Below are 16,356 nucleotides of genomic sequence, written 5' to 3'. Positions count from 1 at the left end.
CTTTATTATAATTGAATTTTAACATATGCTTTAACCACCGTAACTTGAGAATGAGTGTATTTCATCAACGTTCTATTTCGTTATTGTTTTCAACTATACTTCTTCTGTATTATGCTCAACTACTTTGGATCAGGATCTGTATATCCTTCTGGAGCACCTGCAATTACCATCAGTGAAGTTTGTGTTGCTCGACCTTTACTTTTGTTTGTTTGTTGTGTTTTGTAGACTTGTTTTTTTTTTGTTTTGTTTGCTTTAAATGTATAAAAACGTATAAGTCTAAGGAAAAAAGACAACACTGTGGGAACAGAATAAAAAGATGAAAGACAAACAACACCAGAAAAATAATTTGTTTTGTTTTGATTTCTCTAAGACATGTATCGGCACAAACAAATTATGATCATGAGCACTGCGTGTTCTAATTATGATGTTTGCATTTTATGTTCTGTATTTCCTCTGTTTATCAAGTTTAAGTAAAAAGAAAAGATACATCAAACACATTCGACATGCAGAAATACAAAAATCGCAGTTCATAGATTTTTTTAAATAATGTCGTTGAATGCTAATTTCTATAAAAAAAGCTTGTTTTTCTATCAATGCAAATACACATGATATAAGTATTAGTTATAGAAGCATTTACCGTTTCATTATCCGTCTGTTTGTTTAAGTTATGTTTTTATGTTTTTATGGTTTTTTTTGGGGTTTTTTTGTTATGTTTTGCTTGATGCTCTGGTATTTTTGCCGTTTATGATACTATTTTTGCTCTAGGTAAGTACATCCGATTATGTTTCTACTAGTAATCATACCTATCAATTGACCATTTATGTATTTCCCTTATATTTATTTTAAAAAATTTAATAAATATTAAATGCATGTATGTTTGATATAAGATTTGATTTCATGTACTCTCCTTAATTTCTTTTTAATAGGGTTTATTCTTGGGAGAAGTGTGTCTACAAGGCTGAATTGAAAGGCATTTTATATCTTAGACCGTATAAACGGGTTTGAAAATAACACAAGCTAAAAAAAATTTGAAAACAATTGTATTTTGGACAATGGAATAAATAACGATTTGAAGTATATGAATTTTGTGAAATGCAAGGAAATTTCCAACAATAGATGGAAGTTGGAAGGTGCTGTAATTTCGTAATACTATTGTCGGAAACCATTTTTGAATATTTGACTAAATGTTGCTATTTAGAATTTTATTTAAAAAATAGTTTTTGTTGTTTAAAGTCAAATCTGCATACTAGATTGACTTATTTGGTGTTGATTTTTGAATAAGGAAAAAAAACCTCAGGTATATTGGGATAAAATGGTAGTAAAGGATTTTTACTATGTTTACGTTTATTAACTTCATTGTTAGAATACTTGTCCCATATTTGTTCGTCGCCATCATATCGAACATACGCATATTTCGTAAGGACTAATTTTATTCAAAGTGAAAATAACATGATAACAACGCACTAATGCGTTGAATAATAAAACAAACATTTCGAAATGTACATTATCTATTGTAATGTCATATCTTGAAGCGGACATTGGTTTCTTATACTTCAATTACTAACACGTCGAGTTACCTGAAAAAGAAACAATGTACATTGTGTTTTATCACTGTTAATTTATTGTTAACGATAAATTCGATGCATGATAATAATCTTTATAAGTTTTCGTACCGGAAAGTGAAACTTAACTTGGCTACACAGAAAAACAAGCAAACATCTTATAAAAGGCATGCCATTGAATAAATAGAGTATCAAATTCATACAAAATACAAAAAAATATACGGGGAAGTAATAATGAACATACAACAGGTGATGAATTGATCATGAAGATATGATTCTGGTAACCTTCCTAAATAAATTCTTTAACGTCTTAAAACCTTCTAATAAGTATTTTTAAGACATGTTAAATGGTTTCCAATGCTTTTTCCTTGCTATTGAATCTAACTCCCAATAAGTATCATGCACATTTACAGTTGAATATTTTGTGGGTTGACTGTATGAATCATTGTTTGGTCTACTGTGTTGCCCTTGTTTCGATACGTCAAACCTAGCTTTTCTACAAGCTTGTGTCTTAAAGTAACGTCAAATGGACCAATAGAGGTGAAAGAGGCGATACTAGATTTTGCAAATAAACGTTTAAGGGTCAAGAAAAAGAAACAAATGGCAAGGAAACAAAATAGTCCAAAGATACATTGTATTATAAAAAGAAATGAACATGAATATAATATTTAAAAGAAATATACCAAAATGACATGTACATAAAATCATTTCACTGACTGAACAGAAACTAGCTAACAGGAAAGAGAATTATTCACGTCAAAAATATAATATCAGACTTGTTTTTGTACTGTTGTGAATCACAGTTTATGACCAAATTCAGTAAAGACCCGTCTAAATTGCATTTAATTGATCAATTCAACAACACTTACCGTTATCTTGATGATATGTTTTCGTTTAATAATCAAGAATTTTCTAAATATACTGCCGAAATTTACCCAAAGGAACTCACTTTAAATAAATCAAATTTAAACGAAAATAACTGTTCTTCCCTAGATTTAGATATTTCGGTATTACACGGGAAACTTCACACTAAAATTTATGACAAAAGGGACGATTTTTCGTTCCTTATTGTTAATTTTCCCTTTTTGGATGTTGATGTTCCTTTGGCACCCTCTTCCGGTGTTTATATTTCACAACTCGTTCGCTATGCCCGTGTCTGTTGTGACGTTTTTGATTTTAACGAACGTAATCTAATCTATGTATTACTTGTAAATTATTAAGCCAAGAATTTCATTACCACAAATTGCTTAAAACGTTTTCTAAATTCTTCCATAGATATAAAGATTTGGTTTTGAAGTTTGGTTGTACCTGTAGAAAACTTATTTCAAACGGGATAGCACATCCTCATTTTTACGGAGATGTTGTTTGCCGTGCCCGGTAATTTAGAAACGATCCTGGTAAACTTATCGATCCTTTAAATAAACTTATTCTAAAAGGTTACAAATTCAACACTGTAATTAGATAATTGAATATTGTTTTTATTGGTATTAATATTGATTTTGTTATCAGTAAATTCAAACTAAATATTATTGTTATATACATGTACACATTCATTGATCACAATCTATCGGTACCTGTGTCTTGGCATTGCACAAGGTCATGTTTTTTCTCTGACTGTTTATGACGTCTTTACACTAAATCCACTGGATGTTGGAGTGTACTGATTGATAATTTAGTCTTAGATGCATGATTTTTTTATTAGTTGTTAACGGTTTTGAACTAGCTGTAAGTAACTGCAAGTACTCTCAGATCTGTACTTAGTGTCCTTTTGTTGTTGGGATATACAAATACCCTGCCACGTCCGTCCACTCTGTGTTTTTGTTTAACCCCACCACATTCTGTGTGTATGTGCCTGTCCCAAGTCAGGAGCCTGTAGTTCAGTGGTTGTCGTTTGTTGATGTGTTACATATTTGTTTTTTGTTCATGTTTTGTACATAAATTAGGCCGTTAGATTTCTCGTTTGAATTGTTTTACATTTTCATTTCGGGGCCTTTTATAGCTGACTATGCGGTATGGGATTTGCTCATTGTTTAAGACCGTACGATGACCTATAGTTGTTAATTTCTGTGTCATTTGGTCCCTTGTGGAGAGTTGTCTCATTGGCAATCATACCACATCTTCTTTTTTATAAGTACAAATTTACTGCTCCACATCAAGATAATACGTTTCATCAATAGATATAAATGATAGGAAATACTTACACTCTAGAAAATATCAGTATTAAAACTCATATTGCTTTTGCGGTACCTATTTTCTTTCAATTTTAACTTGTTTCTAATTAACTATGTTTCGACTTCTCAATCATTTTGAAGTATGTACTAGAATTATCACGTTTACGACCAGATAATACTAGCTTTATGTACGTACTGGGAAGACAACAGACATGACAGAACTCTGTGTAATAACAATCTGCATGCGATCTGTAATCTTTATAGAATCCAATCGGACAATAACTACGTCTACATTTACCTCCATGTTCTTTACAAGCGGACCCAGAACCTGTAACGCACATAATGAGTAGTGAATTATGATGACATTAAAGTTATGAGAAGATTTTTTTACCGATAAAGGACAATTTTAGTAGTTGAAGTGCCATGTCTTTTGAAATGTTTTGTGTTTATGACTTGTTGTTATAATTTCAAGATTTATCATCAAATAAAGATGATTAACTGAGAACTCTAAATCTGGTTCTTTTTTCATTTCTGGTTTTATTACATATTAGATATAACACTATGCGATGAATATTTTATCTCTTTTCTTCTAATTTTGTATGCATGTTCAATGTAAATATCTATGATATATGTGTTATAAATTCAGGATTTATCATCAAATAAAGATGTTAAACTGAGAACCCTAAATCTGGTTCTTTTACATTTCTGTTTTTTTATTATACATTAGATATAACACTATGCGATGAATATTTTATCTCTTTTCGAATTTGTCATCATGTTCAATGTAAATATCTATTCTATATGTGCTTATGCAGTACTTTTTAACAAAAATGATGATGAAAATGATTATGCAATTTTTAAATAATCATAACTCACATGTTCCACACAAGACCATTAATAGACAAGCAACAAATATCATATGTCCTTGCTTCATGATCAGTTGATTAAGTCCTTAAAATATAAAGTATTTCTGTATTTTTACTGTTTTTGTTTCGACTCTATATTATATTTAGCAGTTGTACTCGAAAATATTGGTAGATGAAGCATTCATAAAATATAGAATTCTAGAAGCCTTTGCACGGTTTACTACTTCAATTATTTGTGCAGCTGTGGTTCATTGATAGTCTCCAATGATAAAATGCAATCAACAGCAAAAAAGTGTATGATTAAAAAAACATTATTATAGATTTATAATTTTGAAATTACTAAAGTCAATGTTAAATCTCAGTTTGCAAATGTCTCAGGAATTGTTGACCAGTGTTATTGTTGTTTTTTTATATAGGTATTTGTTTCCAAATATTTAATGCGTTTGGCTTCTATTACATTAGTTATAAAATGTGCAATATGAAAGTTATTATACAACACGCTGTAGGCACAATTAAATTGGTATACCATGTTTGTATGATAACGACAAGATTAGCGGCGCTCTGAGCACATTCTTATAGCTGAAGGCACTGATCGTCATAATCCCAGTATTTAAGTGTGCAAACATAGTTCACATAATACATGTTAAACGTTTCTATAACAGAATTTAAATTTATTCATCAAAGTAATTGTAAAAATAACCCAGGTTTAAAAATTCTTAAGCCTGTTATGCCGAGATCATTTCATTGATGCATTAGATTATGTGGATACACGTTTGCGTATACATCAAGCTCACCCAAAGACACTAGATGATGCAGTTAAGTTGGCTGTTGAGCTCGAGGCATTTTATATCGCGGATAAACAGAGTGACAAACATTTAAGTGTTCGAAATTTTGCTAATTCGGAAAGTTCAGAAGTGTCTGGTCAAATTGAAACACTGACTGATGTGGTAGAAGAACTTCGACGTGAGCTTCAGTTTCTTAAGCGCGATATGTGTAAACAGAGACGCGGATTTAACAACAATAACAACAAGACGGGAAAAAGAGGATGTTGGACTTGTGGCGAGACAAGTCATATTAGACGAAATTGTCCTAATGATGACAAAAGTAACAGAAATTATCAACAAAAAGACAGAGTTAGAACCGGTCGTGTAGCAAGTGGCGATTGAGGAATGTATATTCCTGGTAAATTTCAAGGTACAAACGTTCAATGTTTAGTAGATACAGGTGCAAATGTGACAATTTTGAACGATAAGGTATACGATTCTCTGTCCAAAAACAAAGTGGTGTTGCGTCCAACACTACATTGGCTAGAGGTATAGGGGGAGGGTTGAGATCTCATAAACATGTTTAACCCAGCCGCATTTTTGCGCCTGTCCCAAGTCAGGAGCCTCTAGCCTTTGTCAGTCTTGTATTATTTTTAATTTTAGTTTCTTGTGTACAATTTGGAGTTTAGTATGGCGTTCATCATCACTGAACTAGTATATATATTTGTTTAGGGGCCAGCTGAAGGACGCCTCCGGGTGCGGGAATTTCTCGCTGCATTGAAGACCTGTTGGTGACCTTCTGCTGTTGTCTGTTCTATGGTCGGGTTGTTGTCTCTTTGATACATTCCCCATTTTCATTCTCAATTTTACATACAAACATGAAACATGCCGACGGTAAACCACTTAAAATTAAAGGAATAGGTAAAATGGACGTTGAAATTTGGAGGACACTTCTCACACACGATGTGTCGGTAGCTGATATAGATGAAGATATAGACTGTATTATCGGCTATGACTTCATGAAACAAATATGTGTTGCATTGATGTGGCCAACAATACAATGACTGTTAATAAAGAAGAGATATTATGTGCAGTATTAAATACACAGGGTGTGCGATGTTATCGAGTTGATGTGTCAAAGACAACAGTTATTCCGCCGGGTGTCGAGCAGATTATTCCGGGGAAAGTTATTGATATTGGTTATGCTCCAGAATGTAGCATATTAGTAGCTTCAGATACATTTGTGGAGAAACATCAGCTCCTGTTGGCTAAAACAGTAGTTAATTCATCATCAAATGTCGTTCCGATTCAAGTTTTGAACGCAACAGATAAGTCTGTTAAAGTGTATGAAAAAACTTCTGAAACGCCATGTGAAGCAGTAACAGTACTTAACGAGTCAGCTTGTTCTCTACATTTGTCAAAAGAAGATATTCCAGAACATTTATCTAGTTTATCATGTTTATACACAAACAGTATTAGCGACTTGTTTTACAAAATTCAGAACCAGCAAAATCAATTACAACAGATCTGGACTAAAACCGTATTTTGGAGATTTTGACAATTGGCTAATTAAAACTGTAATTCAAAAAGACACGGAGTCTAACGCTTCCGCAATCGAAGAAAATAACACTGAGTCTGACATTGAATTAAGTGAAAATGAACAGTGCAATTTGTCTAATTTTCCAACTGAAAAGTTGAATACAGTCGCATACAACGTGTTGTAAAGCGTCCACCCAACATATTCGTTCCTGATTAGAACTTTTATTGAACTTTATAAAATATGAACATTTAAAATGAACATTGAAATGAACATTGCATGTTTTCATGATTATGATTGGATTATTTTATTCATTTTATTGTTACAATGTTGAAATTGATTTTTGATACATTTTGATTTTTCCACGTATATTTTATTGCGTGTTTTTGTTTTATTTTTGAAAGTGGTCTTCCATACTCTAATAAGTTAAAGTTGTTTTTTTTATTTTTTCTTACATGTGAGACCCATGTTTTTCAAAGAGGGAAGTAATGTAATATTCTAATGTTTTGTAAATATTGACCTTTAGTTAATTTGGCTTTATAACTGTTTATTCGTGTACAGAGAAAATTAATAACGCAATGCTAATTTGACAACCGGCTAGTTTTATTATCTGCAGTTAAAGTTGAACTGTCAGATGTAATTAAGACAAGTAACGATGTCTTGGGGTGTAGGGTAATAAAATTAATTATGCCTATTTGTTTTGTCTAGAGAGAAAGTAATTTAACTCTCTGATAAAGGTCAGTTGGTCAAGATACTGGAGAAGGTGTATCAGCTGTGATACTGTAAGGATGGAATTTTCCTTGAAGTCTTGAATCAGAATAACGGTCACGTTACAATATTATATAAACAAGTCTAAATTGAAAACAACGTTTAAACCTATGATTGCGTTGGATAAAAATAGCAATTTTTATACGTGGGCATGCAAAACAAATTTTTCGGTAGAGGTGTCTAAATACAGCACAAATAACATTTTTCAAAAGACCAAAAAAGAGAAAAAGTATATATATACATAGATATACAACTCGTCTAAACATCAGCACAACAATGTTAGATCTGTAAATTTGCTTTCGCAAATTTTTTGTTCTTCCCTCGCCGGGATTCGAACTCATGCTACTAAGATATCGTGACACCAAATCGCTTGCACTGTATCCGACGCACTAGACCACTCGACCACCTAGGCTTCAAAATAAAGCTTTCGGTGGCCGGGTGTTACCTTTCCTCGTCAGTTTTAATCTAGCGTTGTAATACAGTACATGATATATAAGGCAAGAAGATGGAATTGTTACAGATCAGCTGAAATATCTATTGTAAAGGATCCTACAAATTAATGCAAGATACAGTCACAGAAATAATTATATTTATAAGTACGTCTGAACCAGTGACAACTCTACAACAGATTTATCCATCGGATCACCAACAGTGATGGTAAAAGATGGTGATACACATATATATATATATATTGAATGATACAAGTATGTCCAAATTGGAAACAACGTTCAAACCTATGATCGCGTTGGATAAAACCGCTATTTTTATACGTGTGCATGCAAAACAAATTTCTTGGTAGAGGGGTCTCAATACAGCACAAAAAAACATTTTCCAACAGACCAAAAAAAGTGAAAAAGTATATTTGAACAATATGCATTTGAATGATAAAAGATCATACATGTAGTTACCCTAGCGATCATATATTTTTCACAATGAGTATATATACCTGCACAAAGCTATCATTGTTACGCTATTTCATGGGGAGATACTCGTAAATAGATTTGACAAATATCTTAAACATTTACGAAAGTGATTTTAGAGACATATATACACAACCTCTGGTGATTTTAATTGCATCTGTAAAAAATTATCGACATCTGATTTTTTTCAGATTCAATCATCAACCTTGTCTTATATTTCACCTAAATTTCTCGACCTCATGCAATATCATGTAGCTTCAAATAGTGACCTATCCAACGACTCATCCCTTCCATTCATTACATAATAAGTGCCCCCACACACACCCCAAGATCGTTGGGCTGAGTTGATGTTGTCTAGATCTACCTAGCTAGCTTTTCCTAGCAAGATAGCAGACGTTACAGAACAGAAGACTAAAAATATATCTAAAAGGGAATATAAAAAGAACAAAAAACTACTCTCAGACGATAAAAGCAATTATACATGTATGCTAACATATTTTAAGCAATGTTGAACGATTTCAAAGGAGATGTGAAGTATACATAATTAATTTAGATAGCAACCCAATTAACCAACAAACAAAACGTGACAATTTACTTCTAAAGTTCAATCTACTGTCTTCTTCAATGGACATGTCATTACAACATTTTAAAGTTTTTTATCCTCCCAAGTCTAACTATAATATATAGAATAGTTGCGAATATGTGAGCCAAAAAATTGTTCCTTTGAAAAAAGTTCCAGCGGAACAAATATCACAGGAAAAATATTCAGGGAGAACTTTTTTCACAGATAATTTCTGTATAATTTGTTCCATCTCTATAAAATAAGTTCCACAATTTATATGAAAACATAAGTTCGGAGTTTGTGAAATTTGTTCTTTACCTAGTGAAATAAGATCCGGGTTCGTGAGATATGTTCCTTACCTGGTTAAATAACTTCTTTTTCTTTGAAATATGTTCTACTGGTTATCAAAGTTATCTTTAATACTGAGTATTGTCATCAGTGAGTCTAAAGTTATAATTCAAGTACATTATAAAAACATGTATTATATTGATAATATAATAAATAAAAGGTGATAACATCCAATATGGATTCTGTGGAGTATAGCAAAATGTTTAATTACATTATCTATAAAAAAAATTACCCAAATGACATTAATTTAATGAGTCAGAAAAGCGAAGAATAAGAAAAATCCATCAGAAAATTTTTAAAGATCAATCATTTATTTATGAATATTGCAATTCAACATATGTTACTTCATATCAGAATTTGTAGAAAAATGGAATAGTGTGTTTTGAATATTTATCATAGTTGTTAATCATAGTTGTGCATTTGTTTTTTAATTATATTATCTACGTACAATATATATGCTGACTTAATTTAAATTTATAAAAGATTTACCTTATTTTGAAAGTTTTCGTGTTGTTTAAAGACTTCAATGTTGAGTATTAAATTTGTCAGGTCAACTATAGAACGCTTTGCTTGATATAAAGTTAACGCATCCTGTTAATATATAACACCCGGAACTTATTTAACATTTAGTAAAAAAATTAGTTCTGGAACAAATTTTACAGTGCTGGAACATACTTCCTTATAATATGTATGCCGGATATAAATTTTCTGTGATATAAATTCCGGTGGAACATATTTCCTATGAAATAAGTTCCGGCGGAACAAATGTCACGCCGAGACAATTTTTTAGTTACAAGAAATAATTCAGATATTACTAGAAGCTATGAGCAGGGTCAGGAACAAACATCTAATGTTTGTTTTGAGGTTTATTGACTATTTATACTTAACATGCTATATGAGAGAACGAGAAATAAAAGAAAATTATCAATTTAAAAGACGAAAATACTGTTGGCCGTTTAAAAGATTATTCTTAATTGTATGTTTTCTACAAGAATTGTAAAATAAGTATAAACATACATATACTATGATCATAAAACAAAATGACTTTTATTGAACAGATATATCATGTTATTATGGGTATTTTCGAAAAATACCAGTCAAGGGACTGTAAAATTTCCCGAGTCGCAAATACCCCTCCATAACATGATATATATGTTTAATTACACCGAATAGATTTGGATTGAAACTAATTCATTAACATGTTTATGCATAATTCAATCCAGTATGTCAAGCTTTTAAAGGTAAGTAAGATAAGGACCTTATTCGTCATCCAACATTAAATGGTTTAGTAAATAAATATGAAGATATGTACAAGTAAAACAATAACAAAAGATACGATATCAAGCTGTATGCTTAATAACGTTGGTCAAATTTGTTGATTCTCTTATGTTGATGGCCTCATAGTGAACTTAAAATAGCTTTGCAGAACTTATCACCTTCTTTATAACCAACGACGTGACGTCCATTATAATTTGAAAAAGAACGGCGGCGAAACTTCTAGTTTTGAATTTCAGGCGCTTACAATAGGTCTTATATTACCAATAACCCGTCTCACGACTCTGTTGATTTTTTATCAGAAAATATAATCAAGAAGTCCAATAAAACCAAATAATATGAAAGAAAAACCATTCAATTGTAAGGATACTCATTATTCAAATATAGAAAAAAGAGGAGTGGGGCATTACATATTCCAGTCAAACTACAATGATTAGACACCATCTTCATCGACAACAAAAATAACCATACATATATGTTAAGCTTTACATTTTAAGGATCATTTTTGAAAAGATGTGATATACCGTAGGATATATTTTAATTGTGTTCTTATATGTTTAAATTTTACTACGTTTCACTCTCTACACTTTTCGATGCCTATTATGAACGAAAAACTTTCAGGTGAAAGCGGCCATACTTTTCTAACACAAATAAATAGGCAAACAACCAAAGAAAAAGTCAACGACCAACTCCGATATCTGTTTATAAGATAATGATCAAACGTCCTGGAAAATTGTCAAAATGAAACAAACTCAAATAAAAAAAGAATTGCCGTATATATCATTTTATCATTTATCTTGTTGTATAACAACAGAAAATGTCATACATTGGCTAGAGGAATAGGGTGAGGGTTGAGATCTCACTAAACATGTTTAACCCCACCGCATTTTTGCGCCTGTCCCAAGTCAGGAGCCTCTGGCCTTTGTTAGTCTTTTATGTTTTTAATTTTAGTTAATTTATATGTTTTGGAGTTTAGTATGACGTCCATTTTAACTGAACTAGTACACATTTTTGTTTAGGGGCCAGCTGAAGCCCGCCTCCGGGTGCGGGATTTTATAGCTGTGTTGAAGACCCATTTTTGGCCTTCGGCTGTTTTCTGTTCTTTGGTCGGGCTGTTGTCACTTTGACACATTCCCCATTTCCATTCTCAATTTTACATAAATGTTAAACAGTTCACTTCATAATGTACATCTTAAAAGTTGATTTTACCATTAACTACCTTAAACCAAAACTGTAATCTAAAAATTTAACCTGATACAGAACTAACAGAGGAATCCACAGTCTAACAAAATACTCCAATATTGTATTAAGGGAATAAACACATGTTATTTACTCTGTAATACCGACATAATTATATATGTAAAAGTTAAACTATAACTTATATCGAACTCATGCGAAAAAAAATTCTTGCTAGAAAAGGGCTTCTGGTTGGTTGTGCGGGATATATAAATACGCAGATAGGTATACAGTCAGAATGCGTTCGTTAAATCAGATGTCTCGTACAGGAAGCAGTGCATGTACTATTTGACTGATCGATGACTAATCGGTGATAGATCGGTGACGGATCCCTAACTGATTGGTGACGTAGCACGGAAGCAACAGATCTGACCTGTTGTATCCTATCCGGACAACAGTCCCCAATTATAAATAAAGTAATGATATGCACGAATCAGAACGGGTGCTTACAACTTTCAAATGTTTACTAGAAATAAGCTGTATTACCAACTGTGAACTGTGAACCGTTGAAATGCATGCATGTTGAATTTTTGCTCAGTTCTATAACACATTTAAGTTTACATTGTATTATGTTTCAATTACTAGTATTTGAACCTATGCATAATTTTTATAGTATGGCAAATTTTTAAACCGAATATTTCAATAGCACGAATATACAACGATTGTATAACCGAGTTAATATGTTACTAACATGATCCTAACGTTGACTGATTGATGAATGACCGATGACTGATGACTGATGGCTGATCGCTAATTCTGTTTTGCTAAGTCCTGAAGGGTGCCACGGTTTCCACGCGTATAAACCATTTTCAACAACTTATGTAGGTGACCTATTGCAATGTTATATGTCTATCCCTATAAAACTTTCATGTATACTCTTTTTTGAGTAGCAGTTGTAATACGTACAAATGTACCAATGTAGGACAATTCGAATTCTCCTGAATTTGTTTAACGCCATGGTCGTTTTCAAAATATTGTCCAGTGTGTACTTTAAACAAATTCACAATATCACAGAACTTCGTGCGCTTTGTATTTCTTTGGATATTCTGGCTTATTTCACTAGAAACTACCAAATCTATGAAGCAAACTGATTGCTAAAAACCGAAATTTTGACATATATTCCGGCTTCATCCTGGTCTATAGCTATATTAGTGCATATATACTTTTCCTGAAAGATAGGCCAACAATTTTAGGTAAGTTATTTTTTTTGTTTTTCAGGACGCCTGCTTCTTCCTAGACCAATTGAATTTAGGGAATAAACACATGCTATTTACCCTGTAATACCGACACTCGGCCAACTCAGCTATATAAAATAGGCAGTAGCTATTCTTCCGGCTAGCAAGAAAAATAGCAAAAAATGTCTATTCGTCCGACCATCCGGAAGAATAGCTTTTCTCTGCTATTATGCTATTATTCCGGCCATACATCCCATGAATGATAAATACGCGTTTGGTTAATTGATTATTGTAGCTTCCAATGGAGAATGCAGTGGCCCAAAATTTTACTCCGAGGCAAACACTGCGAATTGTAACTAAGTAAATTCAGAAATTATTGCGATGTTTTTATTTTTGCGAAAAATGCGACAAGGTTATTATCGCAATAATTTAAACTCGCATTTTGAATTTTTTTATATGAAATGAACAGGATATTTCTAAATATCGCAAAAATTTAAATCGCATTTTAATCTAAATTGACAAAATCGCAATAATAAATGCACGCAATAATTTCTGAATTTACAGTATTCATTTATGCACTTTCTCCGCGCGCATATTACTGATTAAAAACTCAAGATAAAACGTTCTGGAAAATAGTAATAATGGAAAAAAAAAAGATAAAAACAGAATCATCATGGGAATAAACTCCTCAAGTACCAACTTTGATTGGTGTTTCTACTAGCTGTTATATGGACCAAGTCGATTCCCCGTAAATATAAACAGCTTGTCAAATAAGACCAAAAGAATAATATCAACATCGATTGATATGCAGCAAAAAACACTTCTGAATTAAAGTCACTTAACTAAAAATTGTACAATAAATTTACTTTATAGCATACAGCATATTCAGATTTTTTTTAAGGGAAAGGGGGGGGGGGGCAAAAATGCCTCTCCCATCTTAATATTCTCCCTATGAATTTCCTGCAAGGTTAGGACTCGGGCCACTGATTTATGGCTTCAATGGGCTCTATTATTTCTAAAGAAGATCCTGAAATAATCATTTCCTTGAAGTTTGGTTCAAAAGAAGTCGTCAAATGATTTTGCACGATTTTTTATTTAAAATGTTCGGTGATTTTTAACACAACGAAATAAGAGAAAGGGGTAGGCACATGTTTATGTCCCCAAAGTAAGACTGTGTTTATGATAGCAAAAATATAAAAAAAAAATATTGACAAAATAAATAAAACAGAATGAAATAAACAGATGGGATTATACCCAAATCCTGGTATACTATTCCGAGTCCAGGCATATCAGTGCGTATTCATATATCTTCATTGTAGTAGAACTTAGAAATAATTACCTTCTCCTTGAGACGGTATTAAGATTGAACGATGGACAGTCTGCGAGCTGAAGGCTTTCTTACTACCTGATTGGAAGATATTACTGACGCTGTAATAATTAGAGTTCGTTGATTGGTGGGGACAATTCAAACCTAGTAAATGTCTTTTAATCCCGTAGAGTGTCGGATCCGAAATCTTTATTACAGTAAATAGATTTTCCTGGTTACCAATCATGCATATCGGTACACAGGTAGAACTTATCTATAAATAGCCGAATCTCCTGAAGATTTGTAAACACACACGTGATTATTTCAATCCAGTCGCTCACTGTTACGTACATTTTATACGTTAAACATAAGAAAACTTTTAGAAAATGCTTTTTTCTTAGGTTTTATTTATTTATACTCAGTAAGATAATCTAAAGGCAACATAAACATTTTAAAACGAAGAAATCAAATATTTCTTTTCGATAAATATCAATCAACACGAGAATTTTCATCTCAGGGGGGCGGGGGCGGCGGTACTTCGACCTTTCTATGGCATGGGTGAGCAGCTGAGACATCCAAAACCCCACCCTTTATAAATATATATATACATGTGTATATATATATATATAAACAAGTCTTCATTTAAACAACTTAGAGGGGTCTAAATACAGCACAAACAACATTTTCCAAAAGATAAAAAAAGTGAGAAAGTATGCATATATATATATATATCAGTATTGTTAAAACTTTTAACACTGAGGACGGCCATTTGTTGAGCCGAAATATTTGCAATTATTGTATAATTTATATCATCTGTTCAGTTTTTCAATCTTTGTGCGATGATATTCAACACTTTTTAGTGTTTTGTTTTCCATCTATTTATCGGTATTGTTACACAATCTTTTAGACTCATATCATTTTCCCTGTTTGTGTAGTATTGTCAATTTTGATGATCTAATACCTATTAAGTTTACTGGTTGGTAGATTCTTATAGACTCTATATATATATATATATATATATATATATATATATATATATATATATATATATACAGGTCTAATTAAATTGAAAACAACGTTCTATCCTATGATTGCGCTGGATAAAAACCGCAATTTTTATACGTGTGCATGCAAAACAAATTTCTTTGTAGAGGGGTCTAAATACAGCACAAACAACATTTTCCAAAATACCAAATGAGTGAAAAAGTATATTTTAACAAAACGCATTTGACTAGCAGGTCGAACAACTGCTGTTCTTAAACCCTGCTGACTGCTATTGGCGATTGCCTAATAAACGGATCACCGATGTAATAAATGGATCTCAATTATAAATTTAATACTAAACAGAAAACAATAAACTTGCGGAAAAGATGGTATACCGCAATAAAAAGGTGCAAAGGTTTTTGTACACCATATCCGGATTTCGACAATTAATGTCTCTTCAGTGATGTTAGGAATCAAAACGGTATTTAGAAGGCCATATAATTAACCTCAATTAGGATAGACTCTTGAATTTTGAAAGAGTCAAAATAGGATGAACGGATCATATAAACCCGAAGGCAAATGTAATACAAGCCAAAACGAAAAAATATAAACAAGTCTAAATTGAAAACAACGTTCTATCCTATGATTGCGCTGGATAAAAACCGCAATTTTAATACGTGTACATGCAAAAGAAATTTCTTTGTAGAGGGGTCTGAATACAACACAAACAACATTTTCCAAAAGACAAAATGAGTGAAAAAGTATATTTTAACAAAACGCATTTGACTAGCAGGTCAAACAATTGATGTTCTTAAACCCTGCTGACTGCCATTGGTGATTGCCTAATAAACGGATCACCGATGTAATAAATGGATCTCAATT

At 32.1% G+C, this 16,356-nt stretch overlaps 1 long non-coding RNA gene across 1 annotated transcript in view; it reads right to left on the bottom strand.

Moving 5' to 3' along the window:
* Positions 1–1,490: 1,490 nt before the first annotated feature.
* The window catches only part of LOC127705342 (uncharacterized), a 67,222-nt gene continuing 52,356 nt past the window's right edge, over positions 1,491–16,356 (bottom strand). Inside the window, exon 4 of the long non-coding RNA XR_007983840.1 lies at positions 1,491–1,577. This is a non-coding gene — a long non-coding RNA (uncharacterized LOC127705342). The remainder of the gene's footprint in view (positions 1,578–16,356) is intronic.

The sequence above is a fragment of the Mytilus californianus genome, unplaced genomic scaffold, assembly GCF_021869535.1.
Source record: "Mytilus californianus isolate M0D057914Y unplaced genomic scaffold, xbMytCali1.0.p SCAF_6, whole genome shotgun sequence".
Taxonomy (NCBI): domain Eukaryota; kingdom Metazoa; phylum Mollusca; class Bivalvia; order Mytilida; family Mytilidae; genus Mytilus; species Mytilus californianus.
Note: the sequence above shows the minus strand (reverse complement) of the source record. Positions and strands in the feature narration are given on the sequence as shown.